Source organism: Vipera ursinii (genome assembly GCF_947247035.1).
Source record: "Vipera ursinii genome assembly, chromosome: 1".
Classification (NCBI taxonomy): Eukaryota; Metazoa; Chordata; class Lepidosauria; order Squamata; family Viperidae; genus Vipera; species Vipera ursinii.
Window position 1 is genome coordinate 330,531,015 of NC_139512.1, and position 16,197 is coordinate 330,547,211.

The following is a 16,197-nucleotide window of genomic DNA, read 5'->3' on the forward strand; positions in this document are numbered from 1 at the left end:
GGGGTTTGCCCTTATTTCGATGACGTCCTGATCACAGCCAGCTCCGAGGTCGTTCTGGCAGCCCGATTGAAGGCAGTACTTGAGAGGTTCAGGGGTGCAGGGTTGAAGCTCAAAAGGGAGAAATGCAAGATTGGGGTAACTGAGACAGAGTTCCTGGGGTTCAGGATTGATGCTCAAGGCATCCACCCATCTGCATCCAAAGTCAGGGCAATCAAAGAAGCCCCTACACCCCAAAACAAGTCTGAGTTGCAGGCATTCCTGGGCCTCCTCAATTTTTACCACGCATTCCTGCCACACAAGGCCACAATTGCTGAACCCCTACACAGGCTGCTTGACAAGCAAGCATCCTGGGACTGGACTGACACACACGCTCACGCATTCAAAACATTGAAGAACCTGTTAGCAGGCAATGCCACAGTCACCCACTTCAGGGAGGACCAGCCAATCTGCCTTGCTTGCGATGCATCCCCTTTTGGGATTGGGGCAGTTCTCAGCCATTTAAGGGAGGATGGAACTCAGACCCCCATCGCCTACTACTCCAGGACCTTGTCAGCTGCAGAGCAGAACTATGCCCAGATAGACAAGGAGGCACTGGCAGTGGTTGCAGGGGTAAACACACACACACACACACATATATATATAAAGAAGTACTTTTTGTTGTTAGAATCCTTCACCAAACTCTGAATTTCAACCTTTCTGACACAATCTCTACATAGCTGAACTACCTGTATGCATTATACTTGTTGAACTGTCTCTCTTTGTACATCTTGTATGTGTCCTTTTTATATTTCAATATTCATTAAGCTTTTTGTATAGCCATACTGTTTTTTTTCTTCTGTCCTCCATTTTTCTGCTCATTGGAATTGTTTACAATTGTGCTTTTAATATCTCTTTTTAAATTATTTATTTGAATTCATTTTTCTTTACATGCCATGGAACCTTTTGAAGTCAAAGCTGTTATTCAAATATAGTTTTAGTTTCCCTTAAAAAAGAATTCCAGCATTAAGTGATCACTTTGCTCCACTACTCCTGCTATTTAACAGATAATGTCTTTCTTATTGGTTAGCACAGCGTTTCCCAACCTTAGGAACTTGAAGATGCGTGGACTTCAACTCCCAGAATTCCCCAGCCAGCATAGCTGGCTGGGGAATTCTGGGATTTGAAGTCCACGCATCTTCAAGTTCCTAAGGTTGGGAAACGCTGGGTTAGCAACAAGTCAAGGACAGCTGATACTTCTGACCTTCCTTTCTGAAGGGCAGTGTTGTCATCAACCCAGGTCAAGAATTTTCTTGAAGGAGCATCTGCTTGGCAGATCTCAGGCTAATTAACGTCCCCTATCACTACTACTCTGTGCCACTTTGAAAGATGTACTGATTGCTCCATACCAGCAGTGTAATATATGTAGATTTATTTATTTGTTTGTTTGTTTTTTGTTTGTTTATTGGCCACCCATCTTACCACAGAGTAACTCCCATGAATTAAGAAATTCAATATGCAAATTTCAGCTTTTGAAATGAGGTATCTAAAAATATTTTAAGTTTTATAAGGATCCATTTGTAACTTTTACAAAAGTTACTTTCAGAATGATGCTTTCTACTGATGAGGAAATTAATTGTAAGATAATAATACTGAAGAAAACCTGAAGTGAAAACCTAAAAAATATAGAGTGAGTGAAAACTCTTTGAACAAAATATTCATAGACCTTGAGAAATTACTCTTTGTCTACCATCAGAAGCCTTCATTGTTACAGGTGCTGAACTTCACAAGATGTAAGCCACCTGAGAATGTACCAGTCTTCTCTTTAGAGATCTTCATCTTGATAGTTCTACATTTTATTATTCTCTTCTGAGGTGTTCTTGACATGTTTGATTTCAAAAGTTGTAAGGGTGTCACTTATCAACCATATCTCTTTGTGTCCACAGACCCGGATCTGGAAAGAGATTCAGACTCTTGTACCAGATAATTACTACATGGAAAATGACAAGAACCGATGAACAGTTCTTGTTGTGTCCTGTCAGGGTCAGGATGACACAATGGTGTTCCAAGACAATAGTTGTACATCATACCCAGCAATCTCCTCCCAGTCAATTTACTGAACCTTCTATAAATGCTGAGCTTCAGACCACACTCCTCATCTGATCTTCCAAGGATCTTTCCATTCATTGGAACATCTGATCCCAGGACTCACTAAGTGAGATCCAAACCAAGCTCATCATGAGGGTTGTTTTCCTTGCCTTGGCTGTGCTTCTTCTGGCTGCTGTGGTCTCTGGAGGTAAGAGTGAATGGGAAGTTACTGAGATGGTTGGGAAGTGAGGGTTGAGAACTTGCCCAATTTATCCTAAAATGATTTCTGATTTAAAAATTATATGACAATTATTTTCTTGAATAATAGCAGTTGGTTCTTCCATGGTGCTATAGCCATAAAGAAATGCAATGAAGGGAGGATAAAGCTGTGCTAAAGCTATGGAAGAGGCAGTCTTGTTATTATATTAATGCTTTTGTGGGTAGGGAACTGTTTAAGACACTGCTTGTAGATTAGAATAGTGCTTTAAATTAACGAATGAGAAAGAATATGCAATATCAGGGTACCAGGGTAGGAATGGGTTGGCACAACATGCTAGATTAGAATATTATAGAATTGGAAGTTGCATTTAATATATTGTAGAGAACCCAGCTGTTATTTTAACTTTTTGTAAAAATCAGACCATCACAGTAAACCATAATTTGGTGCATATATAGCTGGCCTAGCATTCTATGAGAACAGAGAATTGTGTTTTGTTAACTAAAGTTTCGAGTGTATGTGATTACAGTTTGTGTGCTTATTATTGTTAACAGCCAGCCTTGACCAACACCCTTAGCAATTAATAACTTTCTAAAATAATTGGAAACCATATGAGGTAAAGGGAAGATAGCAGTGTGCTGAATGTTATGCTACTTAATGGAAGCCCATAAGTGAAAAATAAAGGCAAATTGCATACCAAATACATATACTGAATAATTTTGATGTGATGTCCGCTATAGATTGTAACTAGTTTGGGGTTTCCCCCTGCATCTTAGCAAACTTTGGGAACACTGAATATGTGAAATAAATGACAGAATCATTGAAACACCTCAGCTATCCCAACATTATGTTTGGAGGGAAAAGAAGACTTATCCTTCCCCAGAGAGGTTCTGGCCAATAATGGGAATTCTGGAGACAAAGAAAAAGTTTCTAAGGATATTTCTTTTAACTTAACAGTGGAGGTGTGGAAAAAAGTATGCATAGTTAAAGCCAAAGAGTAACCTTCTCAGCCTCAAGTTGGACTACAATTTCCATTATTTCCTGGAGGGACTGTATATGCTAACAAGGGAAACCAAAACTGGTGCTCAGAAAGCAACAAATGTTGAAGTTCCAAGTAGTTGGATATAAAGATTGGAGAAATGCTGAATTATATATAACTGGCAAAATCCTGGGCACTGGATGTTGTTTTGAAGTGCCAGGACAGTGGTGCCAATAGATTATTTTAGGCTCTTTATTCTTGGGAGGGAGTTGTTTGTAGCCTTATATGTCCAAGACCTATCAAACATAGCTCAACTGGCAATCAAGTAAAAGAAGGAGCCCTGACATGACGCTAACAAGCAGCATCAGAGATTAACTATAGGAGAGCCTATTCATATTTTCATCCAGGAGGAGGGACTCATCTTAAAAGAGATTGAGAGCCTTAAACTTTGACAGTATGCTCAAGTCTTTGCTTGAAGATCTTAGGAAGGATTTAACCATCAGGTTCTGTTCCTAGACTGGCCAACAGAGGGGAACAACTCTAAGAGGGTTAAAAATTTGAGACATCTGTGGTTTCTGGCTGTAATAAATGTGATATAAATGAAGTCAGTTCACAGATTAACAAGGTTTACCTGTATTTCTTCTTACAAATGTTTCATAAGATTTATCACTAGCTAACTTTAGAATTTCTTTTCTACAGACTATAACGGTCATTGCAATGCCAATTGTCATACTCACTGTGGAAAACAGTGCAGATATGGTGTGAACCATGCTGCAAACTGTGCTTGTGCTGCTCTATATGGAAGTAGATATGTTTGCTGCCATTCACCGCCACCACCTCCACCACCTTCTCCTCCGCCTCCTCCACCACCTCCTCCACCACCTCCACCGCCTCCTCCACCACCTCCTCCACCAGCTCCTCATCATCCAAAATACTGGGGACCACACCACAAAAAAGGCTGAATCCAGACACTCGAAGAAGAGGAGCTTCAAATGTACAACCTTTACTTCAGATCTTGAGAAGCAAAAAATTGCTTGTCTCCTCTTACTAAATAAACAAGTGCTGAAATTTCAATCTTTGGAATACAGTGTCTATTTTTTAAAATATATACTGTATATATATTTAATATTATTCCTCCAAAGTTTTATACCTTGAAAATGTTGGAGTACAAGTCTTAGTATTTTATTTCAGTGTGGCCAATAGCTAGCCTGGATAGAATAGGTGGAGCTATGGTCACTCATATTCAGAAACTATCCAATTGAAAAAGGTGGAACTAAGTGACCAGGGACTCTCTTAATGCCTTTGGAGTATTGGAGAGATGCAGTGAGCAGGATGGTCATGTGAAAAAGCGAGTACACCCTCTTTGAGTTCTATGGTTTTATATATCAGGACATAATAAAAATCATCTGGTCCTTAGCAGTCCTTAGTAGATAAATACAACCTCAGATGAACAACAACACATGACATAACACTATGTCATCATTTCTTTTACAACAAAAAGTCAAAATGGAAAACCATGTGTAACAAACCAAGTACATCTGATGATTCAGTAGCTTGTAGATCCAACCTTTCGCAGCAATAATTTGAAGTAATCATTTCCTGTTTGACTTTATTAGTCTCTGGCATTGTTGTGGAGGAATTTTGGCCCACTCTTCTTTATAACGTTGCTTCAGTTCATTGAGGTTTATGGGCATCTGAGGTCCTGCTACAGCATTTCAATTGGGTTGAGGTCTGGACTTTGACTGGGCCATTGCAACACCTTGATTCTTTCCCTTTTCAGCCATTCTGTTGTAGATTTGCTGGTGTGCTTGGGATCATTGTTCTGTTGCATGACCCAATGTCAGCCAAGCTGTAGCTGTTGGACAGATAGCCTCACATTTGACTCTAGAATACCTTGGTATACAGAGGAGTTTATGGTTGACTCAATGACTGCCAAGTGCCCAGGTCCTGTGGCTGCATAAGAAGCCCAAATCATCACCTCTCCGCCACCATGCTTGACAGTTAATATGTTTGTGCTGATCTGCCATGTTTGGTCTTCACCAAATATGGCACTGTATATTATGGCCAAACATCTCTACTTTGGTCTCCACTATCCAAAGGACAGTGTTCCAGAAGTCTTCTGCTTTGTTCAGATGCAACTTTGCAAACTTAATATGTGCTGCCATGTTCTTTTTAGACAGAAGAGACTTTCTCCTAGCAACTCTTTTAAACAAACCATACTTGTTCAGTCTTTTTCTAATTGTTCTATCATGACCTTTAACATTTAACATGATAACTATAGAATCTGAGATGTAACTCTTGATTTTTTGCAATTTCTCTGAGCATTGTACGGTCTGACTTTGGGGTGAATTTGCTGGAACCTCCACTCCTGAGAAGATTGGCAACTGTCTTGAATGCTTTCCACTTGTGAATAATCTTTCTCAATGTAGAATGATGGACTTTAAATTGTTTGGAAATGACCTTACAATGGACAGCAACAATTGCTTCTCTAAGATCATTACTGAAGTCTTTACTCTTTAGCATTATGTAAACACCATAAAACCTTGCCTTTTATAGAGGTAGTCACACTTGCTGATAATCAATTGATCAAGAGCATTTGATTAGCAGCACGTGGCTGCTCTTCATAACTATGGAAGCAATAAGGGTGTACGGTACTTATTTTTCATATATGGCTTTTCAATTTTGACTTTCTTTTTGTAGATGATGTAATATGTCATGTGTTGTTATTCATTTGATGTTGTATTTACCTACTTTTAAGAACTGCTAAGGACCAAATGATTTTTACTAAGTCTTGATATATAAAGCCATAGAATTCAAAGAGGGTATACCTACTTTATCATATGATTTGTAAATGGGTGGGACTGGTTAGTTTTCTCATTTTCTTTCTGTTTTGGGCAGAGGGTAGAAAAAAAACTGATATTATTTTTCTTTAACTCTGAGAAGTTTGTTTTAGATATTTCAGTACTGTTTTTATATATTTCTTATGTCTAAATGGCCAAAACTACCAAGCAAGAGGAACCACAATAGAATGTATACAAAACTACCACAACAGCCTAGCACGGGTCCTTAAAGAAGTTCAAAATGATTCATTCAAATTTAACAGCTTTCTATGAAGAAGATTATGGTGGAAAGGAGTGAAAATCATAATGGTAGGAAGACAAGAATAGATTTTTCGTGGATGGCATCTCACAGTTAAGAGTTACAAATGCAAGGCTCTCTTTTGGTCATTTACGTAACTTCTTCAGTTCATGGAACCTAGAGGAAGAATATGGGTGATGCTGAGAGCTTTATAGATCAATGTCATACTATTAATTTGTATCAGAAATAACGTGCTAATGCAATTAATAGTATGTTGATCTCACTCCAGCAACCTGATAGTTCTCTTTTTTAAGGAGGGAAGAAAATCTTTTCTTGCAGAGCAAAGAGGAAGACAAGTCTTTCTGCTCTTAATTTTGAATCTGAAAATGTAATTTCTTCCTGGAATTCGTAGTTGTTCATAGTCCATCTTTTGAATAGTAGAAGGGTTTTTATTTTTGCTTTGGCTTGGAAGTGAAGAGGAAAAACATATAGGATTTATAAGGTAAAGGTAAAGGTTCCCCCGCACATGTGTGCTAGTCATTTCCAACTCTAGGGGCTGGTGCTCATCTCTGTTTCAAAGCCGAAGAGCCAGCGCTTGTCCAAGGACATCTCCATGGTCATGTGGCTGGCATGATTAGATGCCAAAGGCGCACGGAACGCTGTTACCTTCCCACCATAGTGGTCTCTATTTTTCTACTTGCATTTTTACATGCTTTCGAACTGCTAGGTTGGCAGAAGCTGGGATGAGTAACATGCGCTCACTCTGTTACGCGGCACTCGGGATTTGACCTGCCAAACTGCCGACCTTCTGATTGACAAGCTCAGCGTCCTAACCCACTGAGCCAGCATCCCTTGCATAGGATTTATATAGAACTTTTTAAAAAGTTGCTAAATCTGACCCAAACCTCTTGATAGTCCTCTTCTCAATATTTGAAATTCTTAAGTACATGTACCTGTGTATTATATATCACAGTTTTGTAAATTAATTATTTCACTCCTCTGTGTGTGTCTTCCTTAATCATGTTAAGGAAATCAACATTATAAAAATAATAAACCTTTATTGTCAAAGTACAACATGTGTACATTGAGATTAGCTGAGCCTCCCCCTGTGCTCCCTCCCCCCAACACACAGTGACAACAAACCCTCCATCCCACCACACTATGTGAACCAACTACACCACACACCGGCCTCCCAAGTCAACTCTGCATAAGATTATATCCCATTCAAAAGCCTAACAGACCACGGATAAAAGCTGTTCTTCAGCCTGTTGGTATGGCTGGCTATATTCCTATATCTCCTACAGTCCTCCCCGATGTAAAGTGGGGCAGGTTCCTCTTTTTTTCTCCGGAAGTCTAACACCATCTCTTTCGTCTTGCTGATGTTTAGGTGCAAGTTGTTGTTACTACACCATATGGATAGTTTTTGTACCTCCGCCCTATATGCTGTCTCATCCCCACCTGTAATAAGACCCACCACAGTTGTATCATCTGCGAACTTGATTATCGCAGTGGATGGGTCAGATGATACACAATCATAAGTGTATAAAGAGTACAATTAGGCAATAGCTTTACTAGGAAATATTTAATTGGCCCAAAAGAGTGCCTTATTTCCCAGAAAGATTGTTACCTAAGTTTATTGGAGCAGATATGCCATGTCATAAAGTATGCCATAAAAGGTTTTTAAGTGTTCAAGATACTCTTCAGTATATTTATATAGCTTGCCAGTTCATACACCAATGCACACAAACATACTCCAACAATAAAATATAACCAAAAATCTTCTATAATTACACCCTAAAACACAAATTGCAACACAACTTTTGAGCTGAAAAATTTAGATTCAGGGATATTTTAAACTCCTGGGTGACAATAGAAGTTTTCATGTAAAACTGGAAAGACTATTAAGGTAAGAAAAGGCTTATCTTCTGGGTTATTCCACTACCAACAAACCTTCTCATTAACAGCTATATATGTCTGATTTATGAATCTGATGTATAATCAAGGGGCTGAAGAGATTTCTGTGTAACACTAAGAAGGGAGTATTAGTACTCTGTGTTTTTATAAATCCCCAAAGGTTGGGGGGAGGCTGCTCTAGATGGTGCTATAAAGCACTGCTACAGAAATGAGTGAGAACAATCAGAAGGCTCATCTGCACAACCACCTGTTCTTCAGTGCAGAAGCATAAAAATAGGGTAGCGTAAAATTGTGCTGCTCATACTTCCCAGCAGATGGTCTGCTCTCCCCATTTTCTTCTCCCACCATTTCTTTTGACATAGGTGGCAGCAGAAGTCCAGCAGGGGAGTATGGTTCTGAGGGTCCTTGCTGCTCTCTGATTTTGGATGTTTTCTTGCAGACATTCATTATCCAAACGAGGTAACGACATCATGCTACCACTGATGATGCTTACCTAGTTTGGTAATGAAACCTCCGCAAGAAAACAACCAAGCTCAAAGAGGGCCAAGGACCCCTAATTTCAATCCTGAGCTACAAATATTCTCCTCTACCGGAATATAATTCTTTTGTTGCCAGTTCTTCAGTATTAAGGAGCAGAGCCCTCACCTCTGGGCCTTTTGCTACAAATAACTGGCATCAAACCAGCCATTCCCCACTGTGCCTCTGTTTCCCTTGATGCTTCTCATCAGGACAAAAATCTCTATTTTGATTCACTGTCAAGACAAAAGAGGAGTCAAAAGGATGGAAGCATGTTTTATGCCACCATCCTTTCCTGCTTGGTCCTAGCAGGATAGGATAGCATTTTTAATACTGCTTGGCAAACGATCCCCCTAATCAAAAGTAAAAAAAGAAAAAAGCTGCTGCCATGCTCCACATCAGTTCATACTCCTTACACCCTCCTTCACAATCTCATTTTAGAGCAACAATGCCTTGTTTGTTCTCCAGTGTAAAATATACAGGACTTGTTGAAGCCTAGGGGCAATTACCGTAGGTCTAAACTGAGGCTTGAACAATACATCTTTACACTATGTACTGGAGCAGACGAAATTGCAATTAAAGATAGGAACAAGTAAACACAATTATAGTGAACCTGCCCTCAAATTACAGTTACCCACGTGGTAGTTTGGGTTATACATAGGGACTCTATTCTCTGTCACAGACACCCAAAAATTCATTCAGATTCATTGCACCCTATCAACATCCAACTAGCAGGCTCCATATTGTAGATGACTGCTTCCCTCTTTCCCCTGTTGCCTCTTAATCAGGTTTCTTTTCAGCAACTCCTATGGTCCTATTTTTGCTTACCAAATTTCCAGATTTTTATAGGCATTTAAGAGTAATGCACACCCAGATGTTTCACTCAGGAGATGAGCCTTCCATGCGTCAGTCTTTTCCCATGATTTCAGATGAGGAATACTGTAGTTCAGCACTTTTGTCAGCCCTCCATGGTTGACCATACTTGGAAACCAAACAAACTACTTTCATTATAAGGTTACAATGACAGAACTTTACAATGTGCTTTCACCATCCCTTCCTTTGTCTTCATTAGAACTAGGAATGGTAATGCCTGAGATGCTTTCTCAAATTGCATTTGTGTTCTGCTATTATCTAGGTTGTTGGTGAAAATAGAATGTTGCAACATAAGGTTAGTGATAGTTGTATAAAATGATAAAATGCATAGGATTAAATTATGGGAAGTCTTGTGCAAATATGGAGCTGAAATGTGTAGATGGAAGTTAAGCATTCATGAAAATAGAATACATAAGTAAGTATTCAATACTGAGCAGGGAATAGATTTGGATATATGAAATCCCTTTAATGATTTGATGCAATACTGGAGAAATATATAAGGCATACTAGTTATGGTTGGAGATGTGAATGTGCATGTATTTTTATATGCATATGAAACCTTGTTGTTGGTTAAGCACCCAAATGATTGACATATAATGTTCATTTGTGTGATCCAATGAAGAATAAGGATTTGAAAGACAAAGGTAACATTTGAAGATGGAGTGAAGAATTACAAATTGCATAGATGGCAAAAACAAAATAAAACTCTGCAGCAAGTAGATAAGTTGGTGCCAACATACTATAACATTTACTAAAGATGAGAAAATAGATGAGAAAGATAGTGGCATTGCATTGTATATGATTTGATGTGAGGACCTGAATGTTGAACAAAACTGGAATAGTTATGTATGGAAATGTACTTCTGTCCATTTCATTATGTGAACCTCCAGATAGTCCTTGCTTAAAGACCACAATTGGGACCAACAAATTGGTCAGTAAGTGATATAGTTATTAAACAAGACATCATATGACCATAGTTTATTATTTCACTGCCAGCTTCTCCAATGACTCTTGTTGTGAAGCACACAAACGGCGATCCTATAATTGCAGCTGGTTGCAAAGTGCCCAAATGTTGATCACAGGCTGTGGCAATTGTGAGTATAAAGACTAGCCATAAAGTAATTTTTTTTAGTCCCATGGTAACTTTGAACAGTCACTAACAAGGGCAGTTGTTAAGTAAGCTCTACCTGTATTGAGAATTTAATAAATCAGGAGAAAATGCATGCAGTAGATTACTTAAGAAGTGAGTGCAGTGTCAGATCTTTTTTGTGATCTGTCAAGGAACTGCTGCAGCAAAAATAAAAATAATTAAAATTAAGCTTAAAAGCATACATGGAGGTTGAGCAGTTTATAAGCAACTTTCAGCTCAATTTTTAGTGCTTAAAATGTCAGAAAGCTATTGAGCACCACACAGTGGCACAAAAATGTATTTAAAAATTAAAGCAAGATCAACCACATTCCGTGCCTATTTTGTTATTTTTATAAAAGATAATGGAAAGTCTTTTTCTGCAAATAATTTTAAAGGAATCCCTCCAATAAATATGATGATGGTAAATCATGATTGTTCACAAAGTCAGCTATTTATACTGGATTTGGCATTTTTGTCCACCTATCAAGTCCTTTCCAAGGACCTGGGATAGGCAGATGTTGTTTGATGATGTTAAATAATTATTAAACACCTTTATAAATAATCACTACAACAGTGAGATGGTCAGCATATACATTCATTAAATAAATAGATACTAAAAAATGTGAAATCCTAGTTGCCAGTTCTTTAGCTACTGTTGGCCTTAACATGCATCAATTTCTTCCAGAGAAGCTATGACATCATCGTGTTTCTGCAGTGTGGCTTTATCATTATGCATATTTTCTAAGTGCTATCATTAGTAAATTAAATTCACAATTGAAAATTGGTGTAAACTTAATAAGTCAAGCTCTAATCAAGGACCTAAGAATTATTAAGGCTGCATCTAAGAATATACACAATTCCAAGCAGGGCGGGTTTTGGCTTTTTGTAAAATTAGGCTCTTTAGGTCCAATAAATTCAGCATTTTCAGATCACTCTGAGGATTCCAATCCTAGTTGATATAAAAAAAGATTTTTCCATAAGCATTCAGTTTTGATCTGCAAGTCCCAGTATTTCATTTTTTTTCAACTGTTTTTCCTCAAGTCTAGTATCACCCAAAGTAGCAATATTAATGACTTTCTTCTTTTCAGAAGTTATATCATTATTATATCAGGCATATTATGAGCAAGATGCCTGTCTGTTTGGATCTTAAAGTCCCATAAGAGCTTAACCTGATCATTTTCCAAAACCTTCTCAAGGATGGTTCCAGTAGTTTTTACTACATTAAAAATTTTCATTTGTTAGCCCTGTTTCATTTCACTCTGGTCTTTCCAAAACCCAATTCATCTGGTCTGCCAACTTTGTGTAGATTTATCAATGGTTAGTCCTTTCCCATTTTCAAGGCTTTTCCAGGCTTTTGTAGAATTGATGCCAATTTGCTCTAAATTGCAAAATCTGGTGGAACTGAATTATTTGCAATAGTCATGTTACTTTGTTTCAATTGTTCCATAATCTCTGTAATTCCTTTACTCTCCAGGTTACCTCAATCACTTACTTTTGATTTTCTTATTTTTCAAATTCTTCAAATTGCTATGCAAATTTTCTTTATCTTCAATTCCAATTGCATTTGCCATTTAGATTTCTCTTGCTTAATAACTTAATTCCTTCATATATTAAGTCTCAATTCTTCAGTGGTTATATAGGCTGCGGCATACATCAACTAGTTCATTTGGGCTAATGTTTCAGCTGGAAGAATCTTAGCAGCTTCATTAATATTCTTCACTGTTTTAGCAACATTTTCTAGTTAATTTGATTCAAACATGTTCTTCCAGCTCCTTTCATTCAGTTCTTAATTATTCCAACTAGTTCTTGATTACCAACAGTTCTTTAGCATCTCTTCTAGTTTTTCATTAACATCAATATTCTATTCCCATTCTACTGTTTATTCTCACTGTGAATTGGTATGATGATGATGATGATGATGATGATGATGATGATGATGAATAAATCTGAATTTTCAGTTGCTTTCTTTATCATCGCTTCCAGTTTATTGCTAATAAAGAACTTGTGTTTTAAAATTATGTTCTTTTGGTCCAGAAATCTCTTCTTTTTATTACATTACTATTCCTTGGGCAATTAAAAGTATCCCAAATAGATACATTTATAGAGCAGAATGGTCTAACATTCTTTTTTTTTTCTAGTTTGTTTTATGGAGTAAGACATTACTGATTTTACAGTTTGGACTGAGTCTCAAATCAACACAAAGTGGTCCATCTTTATAACTTTCCTAATGTTTAATGTAGCTACAATGAAACAAAATTAAAATATAATAGTACAGAAAAAATGAGTTCATATAAACTTTCTAGGATTACTGTGGAAGGGAAATCCTACCTAATCAGTCTATTTGCAGTAATATTCAAATAAGAGTACCATGAGAACATTGTCACTTTCTCATGTTAGGGAGAAGATATCAGCTCCTAAACCTGAAATGCAAAATATTATGCAGTCTAAAACACCAAGATCCAAGACCATGGCAGTTGGCATTGTTCATTTCAGTATAAAGGGCCTAAACACGTCATTCTCTTTTCACCCCAAAATGTCACAATATGTCAAGTGAGATTAGCAGAATCTCATGAGATGTCAAAATTTGAAAAATTATTTTATTTCAGAGGGGGAAAATGGACCATGATCCCTATCCAAAGAATTTCCATTTATTCACACTCCAATTCTAATAGCACCCAAAATCCCAATCTATATAGCCGGGTATTCCAAGGAAAGAAAAGAAACCATGATTTCCTAGGATTGGAAATGGACCATGTCCAAAAAGTAAGGGCTATAATTCAGGATAATAATAATTTGTTTGTTTTGGACCTCATTTCAGTTTTGAATCTCAACTCTCTAGGAATCACAAATGCCACTGTGCCTAGTTGCTTGGTTCTTTGCCATTTCTTTCATATAGTGATTTTCTGTTGCATTCACTAATGTGCAGATTAGGAGATGGGATATACATATCTGTTGGTTTCAATCAGCACAGCAAATCTTAGTCAGATTGGATCCCAAAAGATGCAGTATACATTGTGTGTGTGTATAAATTTTTTTTATTATTTTATATCCTGATTTTTAAAAACATACGGAATTCAAAATGGACAGTTCAAATATTATAAATACAGTTAAAACCACTATCATAACTAACTCATTAGTTAGGGTGCAGTTGTGGTGGTGCAGTGGTTAGAATGCAGTATAGCAGGCTAATTCTGCTGACTGCCAGCCATTTGATTCTCACCAGCAAAATGTTGACTCAATATCTTTCATCCTTCCAAGATCAGTAAAATGAGAACCCAGATTGTTGGAGACAATATGCTGACTCTGTAAAATGCTTATACAGTGCTGTAAAGCACTACGGAGTGGTATATAAGTCTAAGTTCTATTGCTAGTGCTAACGCAGATAGAAAATGCTTGGTTTAAGAGGAAAATTCAATCCTTTCTTTAAGAGCAGAATTTGTAGGGACTGAGCACAACTTTGTAGGGCATGCAGTCAAAAATATGGGAGGAGTAGGCTAAGATTGGAAAAGGCCTTCTTCAATGGGCCTAATTTAAGCTTGGTTTGTGAAAAGTTTTATTCCTGATCTGATTGATAATTTCATGGGTGATTATTATTAGGCAAAGATGTACAAATCTTCAGCACTGCACATTCTTTTGTTTCATATGAAATGTCTGTTCAGGTCCTTCTGGCTCACTGGCCTTCAAAGAGCTTAATCTTTATTTCAATCTTTTCTGCTTTTATTCTTTTCTTTCTTTCAAGGTGTGTTTGACATTTTTGATCCCATAAACTGTTAAGGCACCATTCATTTATCAGTTTCATTTGTTTAAAACTGGGGATCCGGTTTAGGAGAATAGTGAGTTCCGGCTTTTGGAGATTAGTAAAAAATGGTAGGCATTCTTCCTGTATCCAAGATATGATTGGGAGCAATGAATAGTTAATCTGTCAAGGTCAAGATGACACAAAACAGTTCCAAGACAATAGTCCAAGTATCATCCACCTGTTATCTCCTCTTCCCCCATTTCATCAGAACTTCCATAAATGCTGGGGCTCCTGACCATGTTATTCATCTGACTTAGCAGCCATCTTTGCCTTCCTCAGATCATCTCTCATCAAATAAGAGCTGAACCAGCCTCTGACCATGAGGATAATTCTCCTTGGTTTGGATGTTCTCTTCCTTTTTGCCATAACTTCTGAAGGTAATGACATGGAAATTCAATCATGCGTCTCTAGAGAATAGAGGGGTAGGATTAGATCAGAGATGGGGAACTTTAATTCTCCTAGATGTTATTGAATTATAATGCCCAAATTCCTCACAAGGGTAATGGTGGTTAAAGCTGCTGAAAACATCTGAAGAGACAAAAGTTCCCTTTCCTTGGATTAAATTACTCTGTTACCTTTTAACTCAAAGATAGTTAAATGATAATTGTGCTTTCTTTGGAGGGAGGAATAGCTTTATGGCTATATGCTTATCTTTATAAAAGGTGGAAGAAAATAACTACATTATTCTATAATGAATGTTGTCATCTTGCTAGAATTTTTCTGGAAGGGGAAGCCAGTGTTAGAAAGTCTAGAGATGGAGATACAGATATACAGACTTCAAAATTAGCTGGAGAGAAACACAGTGATGTGGCAAAGTCTTGAAATAGGAATATAGGGAGAGCCATGTTGGTTCAGAACAAACATCTGTCTTGTCTTGAATTCAAAGTGCTAATTCTGGAGAAAGGGGTGAGACTAACATTTAAAGAATCTGAGAGAGCTCTAAAACAATTTGGCACTGCTAAGTTTGATCCACATATGCCACTGGATGAAATAGTCCCAGGTTTAAATTAGCTGAGTTGAACTTTTATATTACTTAAATAGGCAATAGTCTTTTTTTTATTAAAAAGTTTTACAAAAACAAAGTTTTACAATATATCCCCAAATCCCCCCCACCCCAAACCCGCCCACTTCCCCCCCCCCCACTTCCCAGAGCTAAATACAGGATTATAGTTATAATAATCATATTCTAAATAAAAATTATGCAAATATACAATTAACCAAATTCATAATGTACTTTAACTCCCCTTTAACATAACTACAATCAAAGTACCAATAACAATATCCCACTAAAATCTACTCGTAAGCTAAATGGAACTTTTTAGTCCCATATTTGTTCTGAATATAATCTATCCATCTCCTCCAAACTGAAATATATCTTTCCTGCGAATGATCTTTCAAATAAGCAGAAATCTTAGACATCTCTGCAAGATTCGAAACTTTAAACACCCATTCTTCTATAGTAGGCAAACTATCCTTCTTCCAATATTGTCCCACCAGTAACCGTGCTGCTGTTATCATATTCAACATCAAATTAGTTTCTTTAACATCACAATCTACAACAATACCCAATAAAAACAATTGTGGAGAAAACTTTATCTTTCTCTTAAAAATCTTTTGAATGTTCCACC